At 39.2% G+C, this 21,320-nt stretch overlaps 1 protein-coding gene across 2 annotated transcripts in view; it reads right to left on the bottom strand.

The window, feature by feature from the left end:
* The window catches only part of RNF150 (ring finger protein 150), a 346,382-nt gene that overhangs the window by 17,715 nt on the left and 307,347 nt on the right, over positions 1–21,320 (bottom strand). The window lies entirely within an intron of this gene.

Below are 21,320 nucleotides of genomic sequence, written 5' to 3'. Positions count from 1 at the left end.
AGCCAATTCAGTTCACTAAACAGTTGGCATTTTCCTTCATTGCACAATGAGACTGGCAGCTGACCAAGGCTAATCATGGGGTTCTTTTACGACTTTCACATGGACCCAGTATAAAAGGGGAACATGGATAAAGATATGGTTTAATTATAGTTCACTGTACAACAGCTCACAGTGACCACTGAAAATGGCAGGTCTCTTTTGCCACTGCAGGCCTTGAAACAGTCACTGCTTTCCACCTTCTAACTGTCTAAGCTCTGCTCATTTCAAATCAGTAAATATCTCTTAAGTACTTGCTTTGTGCCAGGCACTGTCCTAGGTGCTGGACATATGAGGGTCAAAAAACAAACAAACAAACCCACTTCTACCTTCAAGGAATTCCACTGAGGGGAAACAATATATACACAGAGAAGTAAACACAAAGCAAACAAAGAAATAATGGCAGGAAGGCATTTCTAGTAGAAATTCTACTAGTATTTTCAGTTAGGAGATGGGAATATCTGAAACTGGGATCTACATGGCCCACTGTTCCAATGTAAGCCCGGATTACTGAATTTTTGTTGCTATCGTAGACATCACGATGGCTCTGGACACCTCATCTAAAAAGTGATTAAAAAAACAACCAATAAAAATAGCTCTATTATTTACTGTTATATATGTCAGAGGGCACTATAGCACAGTGTTAGAGCATCTGGACCTTCCGAGTTGCATGATGTGGTGCTTTGGGGCTGGGGTAAGCCTAGGGCAGGTCTGCAGTAATAAAGGACTGTCTTGTTGAAGATGTGCACACTCCTTGTCTACCTTTTTTTTTTTAAGATGAGACCTTACAGTACTTCTTTCTTTTCTTTTCTTTTCTTTTCTTTTCTTTTCTTTTCTTTTCTTTTCTTTTCTTTTCTTTTCTTTTCTTTTCTTTTCTTTTCCTTTCCTTTCTTTTCTTTTCTTTTCTTTCTTTTTCTTTTTTTTCCTAGTGAAAAGAATGGGATCCTTTTGGGAAAAAATAAATCTGGATAACAGCAGGCAGAGTAAATATGCTCTTAGTGACTTTAGCAGGCAATGGAATATGATCCCTAATCTGAAACCTGTGCAGACTCTGGACTGAAAATGGTTGCTTTAGGCACACTGATGATTTTGGCCCCTACTCTTCCTGAGATTCACAAACTGAGAGATATTCCTTTGTCTTAATAAAAAGCAAACAGATATCCCTCAATAGAATATTTATCAAAATAAGATTCCTCACTATACCTGCTTCATGTAAGAATAAGATATATGAAGAAATAGTGGGGTTATTGAAAGCATACCTTTCTCAAACCCATCAGCTAAGATGACAGAAAAGGAAAATGATAAATACTGGAGGCTATATGGAATAATAGGTACATTAATGCACTGTTGGTGGGGCTGTGAAACTCTTAGCTTCACATCTCTTCTAGAATACCTAGATGAAGAATGTTACCCACCTCCTGACAGAGAAATGATGGACTCATGGTGCTGAAAGAGGCATATTTCTGGATGTGGCAAATGTAGGAATCTGTTTTGCTTGACCATGTATATTTATTACATGGCTTTTTTTCCAATGAAGGTAGAGGAGTGAGCAAATAAATGCTTATTATTTGGAAAGAAAAACAACCCAAAGAAGTTTCTTCTCACCCTATCACAGAAGGGTGGCATCAATGCCTCTTGGTAATCAAGCGTCCAACACCATGTGGGACGACCTGAGTTCAAATCTGGTCTCAAACATGTATTTACTAACTATGTGATCCAAGGCAAGCTAACTTCTGTTTGCCTCAGTTTAGTCATCTGTAAAATGGGGATAATAAGATCACTTACCTGCCATAGTTGTTGTGAAGATCAAATGAGATATTGTAAAGCACTTAGCACAGTACCTGGCACAGAGTAAGTGCTATATAAATGTTAGCTATTACCATCATTGTAATTATGTGTTGTAGTGGAAAGCTTATCAGATATGGGATGAGAGGTCTTTGGGCTGAGTCCTGGCCCTGCTTCTTGATACCAGTGTAACCCTGGGTAAGTCATCTGACCTTTTTGGGCCTTAAATTACTCATATGTAAAATGATGAAGTAGGATTAGATGACTTATAAAGTTCCCCCAAGACTGACATCTCAGATCTTATGAAGACATTAATACCAATAAAGCATCTGAACCATAGAACTTATCAACAGATTTCCCAAGACATTCTCTGAGGTGTTAGGAGCTGACAAGTAGAAGTTAAAATGAATCATTCTCTTTAGAGATTTATCATTGCAACAATTCACCTGGAAGGCAGAGATGTAATGTTTGCTCTGGGTGGGAAAAGCACCAAACAAACCCTGAAAGATATTAAACATCTAATCCAAGAGGTATTCTTGGATCATGATATATATTCTTTGGACCATGCCAATTACATAAGTAATAATACCTAATGATGATCAATTGTGGTATAGTGGGAAAAGTCCTTGATTGGAAATGGGAGCTTGAAACCTCAGGCAAATCACATTACCTCTCTAGCCTCAGTTTCTCCACTTGTAAACTGAGGGCCTTCCAACTCTAAATCTATGACCTTGGAAGAGTTGAGATTTTGAGAAGATTACGAGTGCACTGAGCAATAATAACCTGCATTTGTATAATGCTGCAAGATTTACAACAGGTTTTCCTCACAAAACAACACTCCTGGAAGAATGGTAGTGTAAGTTTATGATCTTCTTTTTTGGATGAGTAAATTTAGGCTCAGAGAAGTTATGTCAAGTCATACTTGCCTAAAATCAAATTACTGGTGAGCTGCGATATAAGCTACTAGTCTCTGACTCCAGTGTTATTGCTCTACAGTGTCACAATGATCATCACTTACTGAAGGTTATTCATTCTGAGTTAAGTACCTTTAGGTTGGAATTCTTAGACCTTATCATTTTTCTACATTTCATGGAGACTCTGATTTCTTGGATTCCAAATGTAGTACCTTATTTTGTTGTTGTCATGAACATGGGGCCAAGAAAATATGATCAGTAAGATTCCATCTACCAACAGCATTCTGTACCTCTATGAATTATTCATATGAGATCAAGGTTATGAGCTAAATGACCTGGGAGTGATTCTGATACTGAAAGATGGTAAAGGATGGTCAGTATAGCCTGGCAAAAGGCACATTTTTCTCTGGGTGAAGTGACCAAGAAACCAAGGTTAAGAATCCATGTTGATTCTGCAGGAACATTCCAAGGGGAAGGATTTTTGGATTGGGCTAGAATCCTTTTCAAAATGGTTCAAAGTACTAGCTCTAACATGACCTCTGCTGCAGCCCTCGCAGCTTGGTGCCAATTATTTGCTATTCATGGATTGTTGTATGCTATTGCTCCTGACAGTGAGTCTGTATTTATTTATCTCAACGTATTTAAGAAATTTGCGGAGGAACCTTATCCAACCTGTCAGCATTGTACCCCATCAACATTAAGTAAATAGTCAAGCTAAAAAGATAGAATAGGTGGTTAAAGATGCTCTAAAATGAAATACTGGGGAAAAACTGGTCAGCAAGACAATACATTTAAAAAAACAAAAAAACAAACTCTATATAGCATTTTACCTTAAATAATAGGTGTTAGTTCTGTTACTAATGAGGTGATGTCTCAAGACTTGGGTTTGAATTCTGACTCAGACACATACTGTGTGAACATAAGAAAGTCACTTAACTGTTCTCTGCCTCAGCTTCCTCATCTGAAATGCTGGTGGTTATTTTATCTTCCTCTCTCTGATGCTAAACCTTACAGGGTTATTCTGAACATCCAATGAATATGAAGCATTTTACAAATTTAAAAGTGTAAATTTTAAATGACAGATGGAAAAAGTTCTGCCTCAACTATGTTCATCAAGACTGCTGATGATTTTACAAGAGAAAAAGAAAGCATTCCAAATACTTCTCTATCTACACCTAATTTTTTGCTCACATTTACTGCAAATTACCTTTCATCAGGCTGTCTCGAGGTATTCCAGGACCTGTCATATAAGGTCCAGGATACAAATGCCTCAATGTATTATTGGTATACAGAGTGATATGAAATGCTTTTCCCCTAAGATAATTTGAAATTAGGATGGTCAAATTGTTTACCTACTCAGTACCCTGTGTATACTGTCAAAGATGATAAGTTGAGAAGAAGGTGCTAATCTTTGGTAGAGGGGATTTCCTCACCTGGAAGTTCTCTATGCCAATAAATCACAAATCTGATTAAAAAATATAAATAGTAACAATATAATGACTCTGATAGGCAAGTAGGTGTAGCAGAGGATAGGGCACTGGGCCTGGAGTGAAGAAGACCTAAATTTACATGCCCAAAGGGCTATAAAACTGCATATCCTTAACCCAGCAATTTCACTAAGAGGTCTATATCCCAAAGAGATTTTTAAAAAAGGAAAAGAACCTATATGCACAAAAAACATTTATAGCAGCCCTTTTTGTGGTGGCAAAGAATTGGAAATTGAAGTAATGTCCATCAATTGGGGAATGGCTGAACAAGTTGTAGTACACAATTGTGATAGAATACTATTGTAGTAAAAGAAATGAGCGGGTGGATTTCAGAAAAAACCTGGGAAGACTTACATGAACTGATGCAAAGTGAAGAGAGGAGAACCAAAACAACATTATACACAGTAACAGCAATATTGTATGATAATCAACTGTGAATGATTTAGCTATTCTTAACAATATAATATCTAAGATACAATCAATACAGCATCTATCAAAACAATGATCTACAACAGTTCCCAAAGGACTTATGAAAAATGCTATTCACTTGCAGAGAAAGAACTGATGGAGTCTGAATGCAGATCAAAGTATGCATTTTTTTAACTTTATTTTTCTTGGGTGTTTTTTCTGTGTTTTCTTTTTCAATGTAACTAATATGGAAATATGTTTTGCGTGACTACACATGTATAATCTACATAAAATTACTTATCTTCTCAAGGAGAGGAGAGGGAAAGGAAAGAATTTGAACTGAAAAATTTAGAAATGAATGTTAAAAATTGTTTTTTTATATAGTTGGAAAAAAATATACAACTTTTAAAAAGGCCTAAGTTCAAAACCAGCTTCAAACACTTACTAGCTATGTGACCTTGGGCAAGTCACAACCTCTGTTAGCTTTATGTTTCCTCAACTGTAATATGCAGATAATAAGAGTATCTGCCTTCCAGGGTTGTTGTGAGGATCAAATGAGATAATGTTTGTAAAGCACTCAGCATGCTGCCTGGCACTTAGTAGGGGCTATATCAATGCTATCTATCTTTATTATCATTAAACACATTTATGTGATACTTTAAGATTTATGAAGTGCTTTCTTTTTTAGCTTTTAAAATATTTTATTGTTATTTCTTCTACTCCTGTTCTCCCCCTCCTCCTCCTTCTCTCTCTCCATCACTCCTACTTCCCAGTGACTGCTGGCTTAATTAATAAGTGTATTAATACAAAACAAATCACTACATCATCCATGTCAAAGTATTTCCTTTAGCAGAATCCTCTTCAACAGGCAGGGCAAATACTATCATCTCTATTCCACAGATGAGAAAACTGAGGCAGAGATGCTACATGGCTTGTTCAGGCTTACACAGGCTTACATAGGTAGCAGAACCAGGAGGGACAGTCTTGCTTCAGTCCACAAGAAGTGTACTGTAGCCTCTGGCCCCCTTCAAGTAACAAGTGACTTAGACCCTGTTTTTTTTCAGTATTGCACTAAGCTAAACTTTTTACCTACTTGTCATAACTATTTTTACAAAGAGAGATTGTTTTTCCCTTAGCTGTAACTGAGAAGGTCTGGAGTTCTCTGATACAGAACAGATGTATGAGAAGTCAAATCAACAAACATTTATTAAGTGCTTACTACATGCCAAGAAGTGTAACTCAATACAAATTCTGTGTTTATGTACTGAGAAATAATTATGAATAATAATAATCTAATATTTATAGAGTACTTTACAGCAAGTTATATTATCTAGATTATCCCGTTTGAGCTTCATAACAGCCCTGTGTGATAGGCACCCAGTCTTATGCAGCCAAGGAGACGGAGGTTTGGAGAGGTCATGTAGTTTGAGTGGGGGAGTGGGACTCAGTTGCCAGATCTTGTACTTTTTATCTCTTATATTTCCCTTTGTCTCCATACACAGGGTGATTGCTTTAGTTCAAATCTATATTACCTCAGGCCTGAACGATTGCGATATTCTCCTGGTTGGTCTCTCTGTTTGTCTCTCTGCTACAACCCAACCTCCACTCAGTTGCCAAAGCGATTTTCCTAAAGCATAAATCTGATCATGTCACTCCCTGACTCAACAGACTCCAAAGGCTGCCTAGGACCTCTAGGATAAAATATAAACTCCTCTGTTTGGCATTTAGAGCTCTTAATCCCAACCCCCATCTATCTTTCCCAGCTTTCTACATACTCTTTGGTGCAACCATAATGGCCTACTAGATCTGTTCCTCACCCGTGATGCACCATCTCCCATCTTCCTGCCTTTTTTCTGGTTGTTCCCCATTCCCAGAATGCTCTTCTTCTACAGTTCTGCCTCTTGGAATCTCTGGTTTTCTTTAAAATTCAGCTCAAGTATTTCTTCCTGAACAAAGATCCCTGCACAATGGCCCCAGCATCTCTCAGGGTCTTCCTCTGTTTTGGACATACCTATGGTTGGATCTGAGGCAGCTAGGTGGCACAGTGGTTAGAGCACTGGCCTTGGAATCAGGAACACTCATCTTCCTGAGTTCAAATCAAGCCTCAGACACTGACCAGGTGTGTGAGCTTGGGCAAATCACTTTATCCTGTTTGCCTCAGTTTCCTCACCTGTAAAATGAGCCAGAGAAGGAAATGGCAAACCACTCCAGCATCTCTGCCAAGAAAACTCCAACTAGGTCACGAAGAGTAGCACATGAGTAAACAACAACAATAATGTTTGGACCTCTCCACATATATACACTATTAGGGAGCAATCCTATCAGGATGTAAGCTCCTTGAGGGAAGGGACTCTTTCCCTGTTGGCTTTGCAGCCCTAGTTGTTAGCATAGCTCCTGGAACATACATAAAGTCTGCTGACTGACAGAGGTAGTCTCTTAACTCCAATCCCCGGTAATTTCCATTATATTTCATTTCCTCATGAATAGGATTTCCTTGTTGAACACAAGTGCAGTTGGAGTCTAATTGACTTGCTTACCAAAGACTATGAAAGAGTGTCTCTCCCCATCACACACAGCAGGAACCTCAGGATTCCTTGACGAGGTGAAGGGACAGTGATGCTCTCATCAGAGCTGGCCTGTACCATTACCACCATTGTGTTCACACACTACTGATCATGTTGAAAATGACATCCTGCCTCCAGGAAATTGGCAGCAGCTGCAGTACCAGGCAGAAGGATGCCAACTTCACCTTGAAACCCCTTTTTAAAAATATCAGTCACCCAATACTACTGCTCCTTTCTTCTTCCTCTGATCCTTCCCAGGAGGTCTTTCACCAGACACCTTCTACGTTCTTATTGTATCACACGCTGGAAGACAGGCAGCTCCTTCCTTCTCAGAGCGTCTAGTTCTTTTCTCTTTAAGAAAGAGCCTCAAATCCATTTTGAAGCTCTAATTGCACAGCTGTCCTTTCCCTTCCTTTTCTCGTGTGGTAGACTCTTCCAAACTATGTCATTTTGTCAAGGGTTAAGTCTCCTTTCATCTGTCTCAGAACCTGTTTTTTTCACACTGAAATTTCTTTCTCCCCTCCCTTTAGAACACTTTATTCTGCTTTACAACTTGGAACATGTAGAGAAGGGTTCTTAATCCAGGGGTCCTTCAGTTTTAAAGAGGTCCATGGACAGATTTTAACAGATTTGTGAACTTGGTTTGAAAAGTTAGACCTTGAATTTCACTAACCACTAACTGAAATTCAGCATTTTCTTCAATTATGAATGTAGGCAACAAACATTATCCTGAGAAGAACCATGAACTGCCACAGGGGTTTGTGATATGAAACAGGTGAAGAGGCTTTCTTTGAGAAGTTCACCTTCTCCTCCAGAGAGATCAGGCTCTATTTGGAACATGGATAACAGTCACTCTGCTGTGGCAGCATTAACTCAATATTAGCCACTGAATAATTTCCCCTACATTCCATAATGGTGGAAATCTGTCAGCTTTGTTTCTTTGAACTATTTGTGGGTGTTCACACCCCACCCCTAAGCACTGGGGTTAAAATTTTACAGCTAATTATGCCTTCCTAATAACTTGCCAATCCCACTCAGATTTCTTTCTTTTATCTCAACAACTCCACCCTATAGTCACCTCACTTCAGCCTGGCACCAACCCCCATTGGGAAGACGCATATGAACTGCTGAAGACTGAAATAAACAGAATCAGGAATTCATTATGTACAATGATTACAATGTAAATGGAAAGAACAATAAAATGAAAGTATGCATAGAGCCTGGAGCTAAGAAGACCTGGATTCAAATCTAGCCTCAGATACTTCTTTAGCTGCATGATAGTAGGCAAGTCACTTAACTTGTGTTTGCCTCAGTTTCCTCAACTGTAAATTGGGGATAATAACAGCACCTACCTCCAGGGATGTGGTGAGGGTCAAATAATATTTTTAAAAGCACATAGTGCTTGGCACATAGTAGGTGCTATATAAACGTTTATTCTCCCCCTCCCTCCCTAAACTAGATCACTGAATCATAGCTTTAGATCTAGAAGAAAACTTAGATGTCACTTAACCTAACCCTCTCACTTTGCAGATAGGGGAACTGAGGTGAGGGCAGCTAGATGTCACAATGGATAAAGTATTGATCCTGGGGTCAGAAAGACCAGAGTTCAAATCCAGCCTCAGACACTTAACTAGCTGTGTGACCCTGTGCAAGTCAGTTAACCCTGTTTCCCTTAGTTTCCTCACCTGTAAAATGAGCTGGAGAAGGAAATGGCAAACCACTCCAATATCTTTGCCAAGAAAACCCCCAAATAGGGGTCATGAAGAGTCAGACACAAATAAATGACTGAATAACAAAATGATGCTGAGAAAGGTCAAGAGATTTGCCCAGGGGCATTTTGATCCAGGTCCTCTGATTTCATGTCTAGTCTTCTTCATGCTGTAGCATCCTGCCTGATCTCCCCAGTCCCTTTCACCTCTAATGCCCTGATAAAAAACAAACCCTGCTCATTCCCTGTTGAACTTCTCCTCCGGATATCTTCCCTGATGCTGAGACTTTATATAGGAAGGTGCTAGGGGGCAGGGGATTCCTTTTTCTCTCTTAGTCAGAACCACAATGATCACCTGACAGCTGTCTTTGTTGTTCTCAGATACAAGACAGAGTGTCAGTGTCTGATTTATCCTGTATAACACTGTTATCCTCATTGCTTGTAAAAGTGTCAGCTCCATTAAGACGTGCCATACTGTTACATGACAACAGTGAGCCCGAAGAAGGCAGAATACACAAGTTTGATTTTAACTTCATTTAAAAAAAACACTTAAGTTCAAGGCACTGCTTTAGATGCCAGCTCTACAAAGAAGAAAAACAAAATGGTCCCTGTTTTCATGGAGCTTACAGGGGAAAAGGTAATTATAATATTTATATAATTATGACACAAGCTGGGGTGAGATGGGGATGAGATAAGAGCAGAAGAAAGGTCTGGGCAAAATGCTACAAGAAATCTGTGGAGGGAAGGACCTTGGACATCTTTAATTCCAACACCCTCATTTTACTGGTGAGGAAACTGAGGCATAAACCAGTGACTTACTCATGTTTGTGGCAGGATTTGAACCCAAGTCTTCTGACTCCAAGTCCAGTGCCCTATTTCAAGATTTGGGTTTCAATCTTGGTTCTTCTATTTATTACCGGCATAATCCTGAGGAAGCTGCTTTGCTTCTCTCTGAGGTTCATCTCCCCTCATCTTATAGAAATAAGAGAGATGGATTAACCGATCTCTGAGTTTTCTTCTACCTCCAGAAGGATTTCAAGAGTTAGGATGGAAGGGGGGGAAAGGAGAATCCAATTTGGGCATGGGAGACAGTGTGAGCAAAAGAGACAGGGCTAGGAAAGGTCAGGGAAAGAAGGGGAATGCTGGTATAAAGGTCAAGAGACACTTGGGTGGCATGGAGCTGCATCATGGGGGAATTCAGAGGATGATGGATACAGAGGGACACAAACACACAGTATAAACCTTTTCCCATATATTTCTTTTAAGAATATCCCTAATTTTAAGCAGTGAACTCAGTAAAATTCAGGAATAAAGACAGCTTAGTACCAAGACAGCTTTAGTATGTTGAAAAGAACAATGGGTTAGGATAAAAATCAGAATACTGGGCATCAAATCATAGCTCTGCAGCTTATTTCCAGCGTGACCTTGGGCAAGTCACTTCTTTTCTGTGGGACTGCTACGTGGCACTGTGCACACAGGGCTGATTTTGGAATCAGAAGACCCAAGTTTTAATCCTGCAGGCCTCAGACACTAACTACTACTTATTAGCTGTGTGACCTTGGGCAAGTGACTGAACCACTATTAGTCTCAGTTTCCTCATATGTAAAAAGGAGATAATAAAAGCACCCACCTCAAAGGGTTGTTGTGAGGATCTCTCCTTTGACTCCACCACCACCCTGGTGTAGACCCTCATCACCTCATGCCTGGATTACTGTAATAGCTGCTGGTGGGTCTGCCTGCCTCCCGTCTCTCCCTACTCCAATCCATCCTCCATTCAACCATTAAAGTAATTTTCCTAAAGCAGAGGCCCAATCATGTCATGCCCACCCTTCCCCCCCAACTCAACAAAAATCTAGTGGCTCCCTATTGCCTCCAGGAGGAAATACTAAATGCTTTATGGAGCATTCAAAGCCCTTCAAAGTCTAGCTCCCTCCTACTTTTCCAGTCTTCTTACACCTTACTCCCCAACATGTACTCTTAAATTCAGTGGCACTGACCTCCTGGCTGTCCCACAAACAAGGCACTCCACGTCTTGGGTCTGGGAACTTTCTCTGGCTGTCTCCATGCCTGGAATTCTCTCCCTCCTCTGCTCTGAATACTGACCTCCCTGGCTTCTTTTAAGCTCCAACTAAAATTCTACCCTGTTCGTGAAGCCTTCCCCAAGTCCTCTTGATTCTAGTGCTGTTCCTCTTTTAATGATTTCCTATTTATCCTGGATATAGCTTGCCTTGTGTATATCTGTTTGCATGCATTGTTTGGAAGCTTCTTGAGGGCAGGGACTGTCTTTTGCCTCTTTTTTTATCCCCAGTACTTAGCACAGTGCCTGGCACATAGTAGACATTTAACAAATGTTTATTGACTGAGGATCAAACAAAATAACATATGTAAAATGCTTTAAACTTTAAAGCTCTATGTAAATAGTATTGTCATTCATATCATCATCATCATCATCATCATTGTTATTATGCTAAAGACATTTTCTCCTCTGTAAAATGAAGAGCTTGAACTAGATGACTATTAATGTACTTTTGAGCTTTAAACCTAGGATCCTTTGACTTTGGGGATTATTCTAAAGCAACCAACAATCAATAGCTACATTAAAATTAAGATTTTTAAAAAGAGCTATGAGTTGACTCAAACCAAAGCCCTTTGACTTTAAATCTTCTCTATTTTTATTATAGTTTCTGCCAATATTAATGACTCACATTTATCTTTTAAAATTAAAAAAATGTTCTTTTTCTAATAAAGTGTAAAACAAATTTTAACCTCTGTTGTTTTACAATTTTGAGTTCCAAATTCTCTCCCACCCTTCCTCCCTTCCCTCCTCATTAAGAAGGCAAGCATGTGCAGTCATGAGAAACATATTTCCATATTAATCATGTTGTGAAAGAAAACAGACAAAAACCACCCAAGAAAAATAAAGTAAAAAAACCAAACTCATTATGCTTTGATCTGTATTCATACTCCATTAGTTCTTTCTCTGGAGGTGGATAGCATTTTTCATCATAAGTCCTTCAGAATTGTCTTGGTCTTTGTATTGTTGAATGATTCACATTCATAAAGCTAATCTATTCAATTCAGTAAACATTTATTCAGCTCCTACTGTGTACCAGGTCCTATGCTGGAGATTGAGCACTCTAAGGTTACCGAAGTCCTTTCTTCAGAAAGCTCTTGAGATTGGCAATGCTGGTATTTGTGTCTCCACCTTACAGATGAGGGGACTAAAGTTCAGAGAGTTGAAAGGAATTGCTTATGGTCACATGATATCTAGTATGCCAGAACTGTATTTCCAATCCCAGTCTTCTGATCCCAGGTCTTAATGCCAGGTACAGCACTCTTTCCACAACATTCTGCCTGTATCTCAAATTTCCAATTCTCCTATACATAAGTCTATGTAGAAGCAGATTTTAAGAAGTGAAAAGCCCAAATTCATTTGTTGACCCAGGTTCCTTGCTTCCACCAGTTCCTGGGATACACAGACTAATTCACTCTTTGTGAGGTTATGCACTGTCCACCTCTAGAACTAGGCATAAACTGGTAATAATTGCACCAGCTATGGAGATAGTGGTGTGAATTATGCCTCTGCAGCTAAATAAATTTTTAGTACTGAAGAAAATAACTGCTATTAAGTTAGTTCTGAAGAAAAGAAATCTGACGCTTTTGACTTGGACCTTCAACATTAATTTAGATTGTTAAAAATTGCTTGCTATTTCAATGGAAGATCGATGGTCCCTCCCTCAACCTTTGCAGATTGCAGCCCACCCACATCTCCTTATGCTGCATGATTCTTGGCCACATCTTTCTATAAATCTTCCACAGAAGATCAATGGAATGTGCTGGAGGCTCTTTGAATCTTTTAGTCTTTTGTGCTACCAGAGCAGCTTACCTTAGGCTACCCTTTAAAGGCTTTTGCTAAATGGCCGCTCCACTTCCTTTTTGGTCCTTCCTATTTTTACTGATGTCTTTCATATCACATTTTGTATATAGGTCATTGTTGGGAATATGTTGTAGCCTATTACTTCCACCAAGTTTCTTCCTATTGTCATTTGCATCACCTGCCATTTTGAATCATCTGTGATCATGACATCTCATAACTTCCAACCACAGAGCCTTTGAAGAGAACACTGGCATGAGCAAGATAGGTTTTGGTGGCAAGAAGCAGCTCTGTCTGCCTCTTTGAAAGTATTGCAGAAATTAGGAACTATGCCCAATGGGCAACCAAAATGTGCACACCCTCCCCAGCAAACCACTGCTAGGTTTGTATCCCTAAAAGATCAGAAAAAAAGAGAGAAGGATGCACATGTACAAAAATATTTATGGCAGCTCTTTCTGTGGTGGCAAAAAATTGGAAATTGAGAGGATGCCCATCCATTAGGGAATAGCTGAACAAGTTGTGGTACATGAATGTAGTGGAATACTATTGTGTTATAAGAAATGATGAGCAGGCAGACTTCAGAAAAACCTGGAAAGACCTACGTGAACTGATGCTGGGTGAAATGAATGGAACCAGGGGATCATTGTACACAGTAACAGCAACATTGTGTGATGATCAACTATGATAGACTTAGGTCTTCTCAGCAACACAATGATCCAAGACAGTTCCAAAAGACTTATGATGGAAAATCTATCCTTATCCACAGAAAGAACTATGATCTAAATGCAGATCAAAGTTATTGTGGTTGTGGTTATTCCCTTTTGTTCTGACTCTTCTTTCACAATATGACTAATGTGGAAATATGTTTAACATGATCACACTTGTACAATTTATATCAGATTGCTTGCTGTCTTGTGGAGGGGCAAAAGGAGGGAAAGAGGGAGAAAAATTTGGAACTCAGAATCTTATGAAAAATGAATGTTAAAAATTATCTTTACATGTAATTGGAAAAAATAAAATACTATTCAGAAAAAATGAAAGTATTGCAGAGTTTTTGATATGCTATCCAGCCTGCTGCTTTTAGTCATTTCTGGGACCAGTACATTAAAACTATTAACAAAGCTAGGAATACAACTCAAATTTTTTATTCTAAATCAAGGCTGTTTCCATTGCCTAACACTGCTTCATATTGTTTTCCCCTTCATTATTTGAGTGTTCTAACAACAATACCTAGTTTCTTTTCTTTCTTTTCCTTCCTTCCTTCCTTCCTTCCTTCCTTCCTTCCTTCCTTCCTTCCTTCCTTCCTTCCTTCCTTCCTTCCTTCCTTCCTTCCTTCCTTCCTTCCTTCCTTCCTTCCTTCCTTCTAACATTAGACAGTGTTTCAAGGACTTTTACATACATTAATTCATTTGATCTTCAAAACAACTTTTAGAAAACTTAGGACCAAGATAAGTGACTTGCCTAAGGCCATATAGCTATCTAGGAAAGGAGCCAGTATCACATCCAGTTCTTTAGCTTTCCACACCAGTGTATTTTACATCACAGTCTAATACTTAACACTCACTTTTTTTATTATGAGTTTTTTTATTATGGTATTTATTATATTTATTACAAGAGTTTAGAAAATTAGATTGTGAGCTCTTGATGGACAGGTACTATCTTTTATCTCTTTTTGTATCCCCATGGCTTAGCACAGTGCCTAGCATAGTAGGTACTTTATAAATGTTTACTGATTGACTATGATGGACTGACTCAATGAGATGTCTATCTAAGTAACTACAGCCTGGTCTAGATAGTATTCTTTCTTCATCCAATTGTTTTTCTCTATATGTGTTTTCTTTTTTGGTGACTTCATCAATTCCTATCGGTTCAATTAATATCTCTATGCAGATGACTTCTAGATCTTTATACTCTGTCTTTTTTTTTTTTAGCTCCAGTCCCAAATTGCCACCTGACTCCTAGACATCTTCACCAACACGTCCCATGGGCATTCCAAGTTCAATGGACAGAACTCATTAACTTCCTCCCCAACTTTTCCTTTACATTTTTCTATTTCTATTGAGGGTACCCCATCATCCTAGTCCCCTAAAGTTCACAACCTAAGAATCAATCTTGAATCCTTTTTTTCTCTGTGCTCCCATACCCTGGTAATTGCCATGTCTTGCCCCTTCTATCTCCAAAGCCCTTCTCACATCTGTCCTTTCCACTCACAGTCACCATCCAAGTTCAAGTCCATGTCTCCTGTGGCCTGGACTATTGCAATAGTCTTCTAATTGGAATTTTGGCTTCAAATCTCTCCACTCTCCAATGAATTCTCCATGTAACTGCCAAAATACTTTACACAAGTCTGACCATGTCATTCCTCTGCTTAGGAAGCTTCAATGGCCCCTTAGAGCTTCTAGGATAACATTTAAATTTTTCAGCTTTCCATTTAACCATTTAAAAAATTATGTATTTTGTCCTCTTTCCTCCCATTCCCAGATAGAAATCTTTTTTAATTTTAATTTTTATTATTTATTTTGGCTAGGCAATGGGGTTAAGTGACTTGCCCAGGGTAACACAGCTAGTAAGTGTCAAGTGTCTGAAGTTGGATTTGAACAGACATCTCTCTTCAGCTCCTAAAGCTCTTAAAGTATTGCTTCTTTTAATGAACCCCATGGTCCAGCCAAACTAGACTCTCCCATATGCTTGATATGCATTCCTTTCTCATCTCTGCCTCTTAGAATTCCTGGTTTCTTTCCAGGCTCAGCTTATAGACCATCTCATATGGGAGAGGTACTCAGTCCCCTAATTAAAGTTTGTGCTCTCTCCTCCTCATATCACACATGTATACTTTATGAGTAAATGCTGTATCCTCTCAAAGGAACATAAGTTTCTTGGGGACAAGAATTGTTCTTTCTTTTACCTTTTTATCCCCAGGGTCTAGCACATAGGGAGGGCTTGATAAATATTCATAGGATTGAACTGAATTTCTGACTTCATATGCTACATTCTAGCCATTGTATAATACTTTCTAATAAAAAAAATGTCCCTGAAAACTCCACTATCTGAAGAATTTCTTTTCTTTCTTTCTCTCTCATCCTTTCCTTCTTTCTCTTTTTCCTCTATTTCCTCCTTTTCTTTCTCTTTCCTTCTTTTCCTCTTTTTCTCTTTTCTCCCTTCTTTCCTCTCTCCTTCCTTCTTCCCTTCCTTCCTTTTCCTTTCTTTCTCTTTCTTTTCCTCTTTCTTTTCTTTTTTCTTTTTCCTTTCTCTCTCCTTCCTTCTTTCCTTTCTTCCTTTCTATATCTATATCTTTCTCTTTCTTTCTTTCTTTCTTTCTTTCTTTCTTTCTTTCTTTCTTTCTTTCTTTCTTTCTTTCTTTCTTTCTTTCTTTCTTTCTCTCTTCACTATAACAAAGAAGGCCTCATTGAGGTGATGCAATAGGAAGAAACAATGAAGTACAAGACACTTGTTTAGGATGAAAATAAAGCTTGCTACATCATTGTGGAAAGGAAGAGAAGATTAAAAGAAGAAATTTAAACAAGTGATATCAACTAATGAATGCCTTTATAGGTTCAAATCCCACTTCTGAAATATAGAAAAGTCATTTCATGTCTCAATTCCTGTTTCCTGGGATAATGATACTTACAGGGTGTTTATGAAACCCAAAGGAGATAACGCTTATAAAACCCTTTGTAAACTTTCAAGCATTTTATAGATGTCAATTATTACTATTGTAATTGCATTTCGAAAGTGGGAGGAAAAGAGACCTGGGTAGTGTGATCAAGAATAGATCTGCTGTTTCTTGGTACAGTGACTACTTTAACTACCCCACTGTTATCACTCACCCAAGCTTCAGCACTTATCTGGAGAGAAGAAAAAAAAAAGTGAGTCTACACTTAAGGCTTCAAAAGCCAAAATGCCAACTTGTGCCCTACCTCATTCCTTTGGCTGCCGCATATCATCAGTCAGTCAGTCAATAAGCATTTCTTAAATACCAATTACATGCCAGGCACTGTGCTAAGTGCTTGCAAATCAGAGCTGTTGCTGGGGCTAGTCCTTGGTATTTTTTCCCAGTCATGTCTGACTCTTTGTGACCCTATTTGGGGTTTTCTTGGCAAAGATACTGGAATGATTTGCCATTTCCTTCTCCAGCTCATTTTAGAGATGAGGAAACTGAGGTTAAGTGACTTGCCCAGGGTCACACAGCTAGTAAGTGTCTGAGGCCAGATCTGAACTGAGGAAGAGTCTTCCTGACTCCAGCCCCGGAGCTCTATCCACTTTGCCATCTACCTGCCCGTGCTGGAGCCAACTAAATGTTAAAATCTTCAGTGCGAGCATTTACATTAGAAACTGGCAAATGCTGTACAAATCAGGGTTTGATTTATTGTTGGTTAATTGTCGAGACTTAAAAAAAAGGAGTGAGAATGTTAATGCAGATCAAACGTCAACGTATGTGGTGGACGCGTTCCCCATCTCCCCTCTCCAGGGAGCTGGTTGGACACTCCTTTGGTAAACCCTGATTTTGTGCCATCAGTAGGGATGACGAATGACTGCACTTCTGTTTTCACAGGCACAGAGGGGCTCCCAGGTAAGTAAAGTCCTTCTACCAATAAAGATGAGAAATACCTGGGACACTACTGACAGTGACTTACCTAGGGTCACACAGCCAGTATATACATCAGAGGGACAGCTTCCTGCCTCTGAGACAAGTTCTTTATAGACTTCATCATGCCACCTATCACTTGTAAGTATCACAATTCAAAATGAGTCAGGCATTAGATCATGGGATTTGGAGCTGGAAGTGGCCTTGGAGAGAGGCCATTTTACAGGTGAAGAAACTGAGGCAAGGTTCATGTCCATTAAAAGCTTACAACTTAGAAACAAAATGGGGCAACTGGATGGTGCAGTAGACAGAGTATTGAACCTGGGGTCAGGAAGACTCATCTTCCTAAGTTCAAATCTGGCCTCAGGCACTTACTAGCTGTGTGATCCTGGGCAAGTCAATTAACTCTGTTTGCCTCAGTTTCCTCATCTGTAAAATAAGCTGAGGAAGGAAATGGCAAATCACTTCAGTATTTTTGCCAAGAAAACGTCAAATGGGGCCACAAAGAGTCGGATACAACTAAAAAATGACTAAAAAAACGATGACAAGAAAGAAGATCCTTATTTTGGCAGAGGCCCAAGACTAGGTGAGTTTCTGGTATGACAGAAAGTAAAAAGAAGTTTATCCTGAGATGGCATAGAGGGCTATTGCTAAAAGGCAGGTGATACAATTCAGCAGAAAAGAACAAACAGGCAGTGGTGTAACAGAAAAAGTATTAGGGGCAGCTAGGTGGTACAGTAGATAGAACACTTGCCCTGGAGTCAGGAGGACCTGAGTTCAAATCCAGCTGTGTGACCCTGGGCAAGTCACTTAACCCTGATTGCCTCCCCAAAAATGCATTGGATATTCTAATTCTAGCGCTGCTATTTATAAGTTGGATGATCTTGAAAAAGTCACTTCTCTGGGCCTCCAGATTCCTCACTTATACAATGATGGGGTTTCATGATTTAAAAGGTAAACCATGTATGTGTGCATGGGAGACCCAGCAAAGTTCCACATCCATTCCTCTCACACCCTCTTCCTCCAAACAGAGTTTATTGCCTCTGTTGGAGAGAAGCTAAATTATCTTTTCTGCCCTTGGGACAAGGCCCCAGAGCTGCTTACTCCAGCACAGAGCATTTCCTCCCCTCCCTCTCTTCCCCTATCGCCTCCACTCATAAAGCGAAAAGCCAGGATGATTGTTCTGGAAGAATGACCTGCATCTGCATTACATATGTGTATGTGTGTGGGAATGGACTGTTCTCTGGCGCTGGCCTCTGAAGGGCTCTTCTCTGGCTACTCTGGGACCGCCAACCACAAACTGGTCTAATTATGTCACTGCTCTTATGTCACGAGGCAATAAAAACCCACTAACTCATGTTCAGAGGGCGGTCTGTGGGGCATGCTTCACTTTCTGCTCTAAGCTGCCTGGCCTTGGACTCTCTGGGGCTTTGATTCACAGACAGGAAATAGGGAAGATTCTGGGACAGAGAGCAGAGTTAAGGCTGGGGTCAAAATTTTAACGGCAAATGTTCTGATGGTATTTTTTTTTTAAGGTGGTGGTGGTGATGAGTTAGAGGGATAATATGGTATCTTCGTAATGATCTATTTAAAGGGCCCTACATGCTTAACTTTCAGTCTGTCTCATCTGAGATTTTGAGCCTAATGAGGATAGTGTAGTAAAGTGGAAAGAGCATCATGGTTCTGTATTCTCAAGATAAGGATTTGAATCTACGCTCTGTTGCTTATTAGAATTATTGAGAATAATAGAATAGAATAATAATTAGAACTATTAGAAACTTATTTATTGTTTCATAGAATTTAAGAATTGGAGGATGCCTTAGAAGTCATTTGGCCCAACTTGTATCTTGAAAGGAATTAGTCCCCTTTATTTACTCTATAATATCTCTGCTTCTGTTTGAAGACCTGGAGTGAGGGACAACAGAGTGCTTGGGCAGTTTACTTCCCTCTCTCTCAGCCTCAGTTTTCTTTTCTATAAAATGAGGTCATTGGATTGGGCAGGCTTGTAATTCTAAGGTTCCTTAGAGCTCTTAAAGCTAGGGCCCATGACCTGCTGAGGCAGCCCATTCTATTCTGGGATAACTCTAATCCTTAGAAAGTTTTTCCTTGCATCAAGCCTAAATGTGCCTCCCTGGAACCACTTAACTAACTGCACACGGTGGGCGAGACCCTTCCTCTTTCTGGGCCTACTTCTCCTTATAGAAAATGAGGGGGCTATGTCATGCAGCAGCTATACTGAAAGACACATGAGAGCTGATGGGTAAATTTTCAGCGTGAGGATTTACACTGCAGAAGCCAGCAAATGCTACATGTCAGGGCTTGATTTATTGTTTTATTGATTGTCTAGACTTAAGAAAGTGGATAAAATGCTTTTTGGTTTTGGTGAGGCTATCAGGGTTAAGTGACTTGCCCAGGGTCACACAGCTAATAAGTGTCAAGTGTCTGAGATCTGATTTGAACTCAGGTTGTCCTGACTCCAGGGCCAGTGCTCTATCCACTGCGCCACCTAGCTGTCCTGAAAGTAGACAAAATGTTAATGATACAGATTAAATTTAAGTGTATGTTGCAGAGAGATGGTTGTTGAATATTTACTAGCATACCTTTGCAGGCTAAATCCTAGAGGTCTATGTCACCAATAAGAGGTTATTGGAGGTGGTGGACTATGGATATTGAATATCGCATACTCTGCTAGATTTGGTTGCTGTGTTAGGTTTTCTTGCAATTACTGCTATTATTATTATTTCAATCTTGATATATTGCTGTGTTGATTTTGCTGAACTGCTACTCGTTCTTTCTTTTTAATTTTTTATTACAGGGGATGCCTCCCTGGGTAGGGAAGGAAAGGGATATATTCAGAGATGAAGGTGATACAGAAGCAAAGGATGTCAATTATTTTTTGAGAAGAAGTTTCTGAAGTCATATTGTAGAGCAGTACTTGTTAACCTTGGGTCCATGAACTTGTTTTTAAAAAAAAAAATATATATATATATATACACGTATATATATACACATACATATATATATATATATATATATATATATATATATATAAACTGTATTCTAATATAATTGGTTTCCTTTGTAATTCCATATATTTTATTTCATGCATTTGAAAATATGATTTGGAGAAGGGGGTCCATAGGCTTCATCAGAATGCCAAAGGGGGTCATGACATTAAAAAAAGGTAAGAACCCTTGCTATGTTCTTGCTCTTTTAAAGAGTCATACAGACTGGCAGCAATTTCTTGGGACCCTTCATCTTCTAGGGAATGGTACCAGAAAGCATGCTGTCTAGCACAGTATCTCATTTGGGCTAGAATCCTACAGAGATCTTTTTTAAGGTGTTTTTTTTAAAGTACAACCTCCAAGATATCATTTGGAATTGTCTTTTCATTTCTATTCTGCCTCTACCTATCAAAAACCTACCCATCATTCAAAGCATGGCTTAAGCCTTACTTCCTCGAGGCATCCTTCCTCGACTATCGCAGTGAATGACACATTGTCTGGCCCTCGTTTTAGCACTTAATTACAAGCTGCTTTGCTTTTTTATTTAAATATTTGTATCTTTAAAAGTAACAGGAGTATGCTCTATTATCACCCCCCTCCCACGTGCACACACACACACACACACACACACACCTTGTACCCAATCTACAGTAATACTTCACCTAGTTTGATGGGTGGGTGAGAACGAAGAAGTAAAAAAACAAAAAAATCTCATTCCCCCCAAAACCCCAACCAATCAACCAACCCCCCTGAAAAAGCCAAATGCTTCTGAGTAATTATATACATATTATAAAGTATATAAACTAAAGTTTAAATATTTTGCTTATAGAAAAGCCCTTCAGGACTTCTTTAACATTTAAAAAATTTACACATAATTTCACCAATCTTATTTATCTGATTGCTAAGTTTATGGCAGACTCAAGAAGCAGCAAATTAGAAGGAGATGGGTTGGGG

Source organism: Phascolarctos cinereus, unplaced genomic scaffold (genome assembly GCF_003287225.1).
Source record: "Phascolarctos cinereus isolate Bilbo 61053 unplaced genomic scaffold, phaCin_HiC Scaffold_9;HRSCAF=440, whole genome shotgun sequence".
NCBI lineage: Eukaryota > Metazoa > Chordata > Mammalia > Diprotodontia > Phascolarctidae > Phascolarctos > Phascolarctos cinereus.
This window is presented reverse-complemented; position numbering and strand designations above follow the sequence as displayed.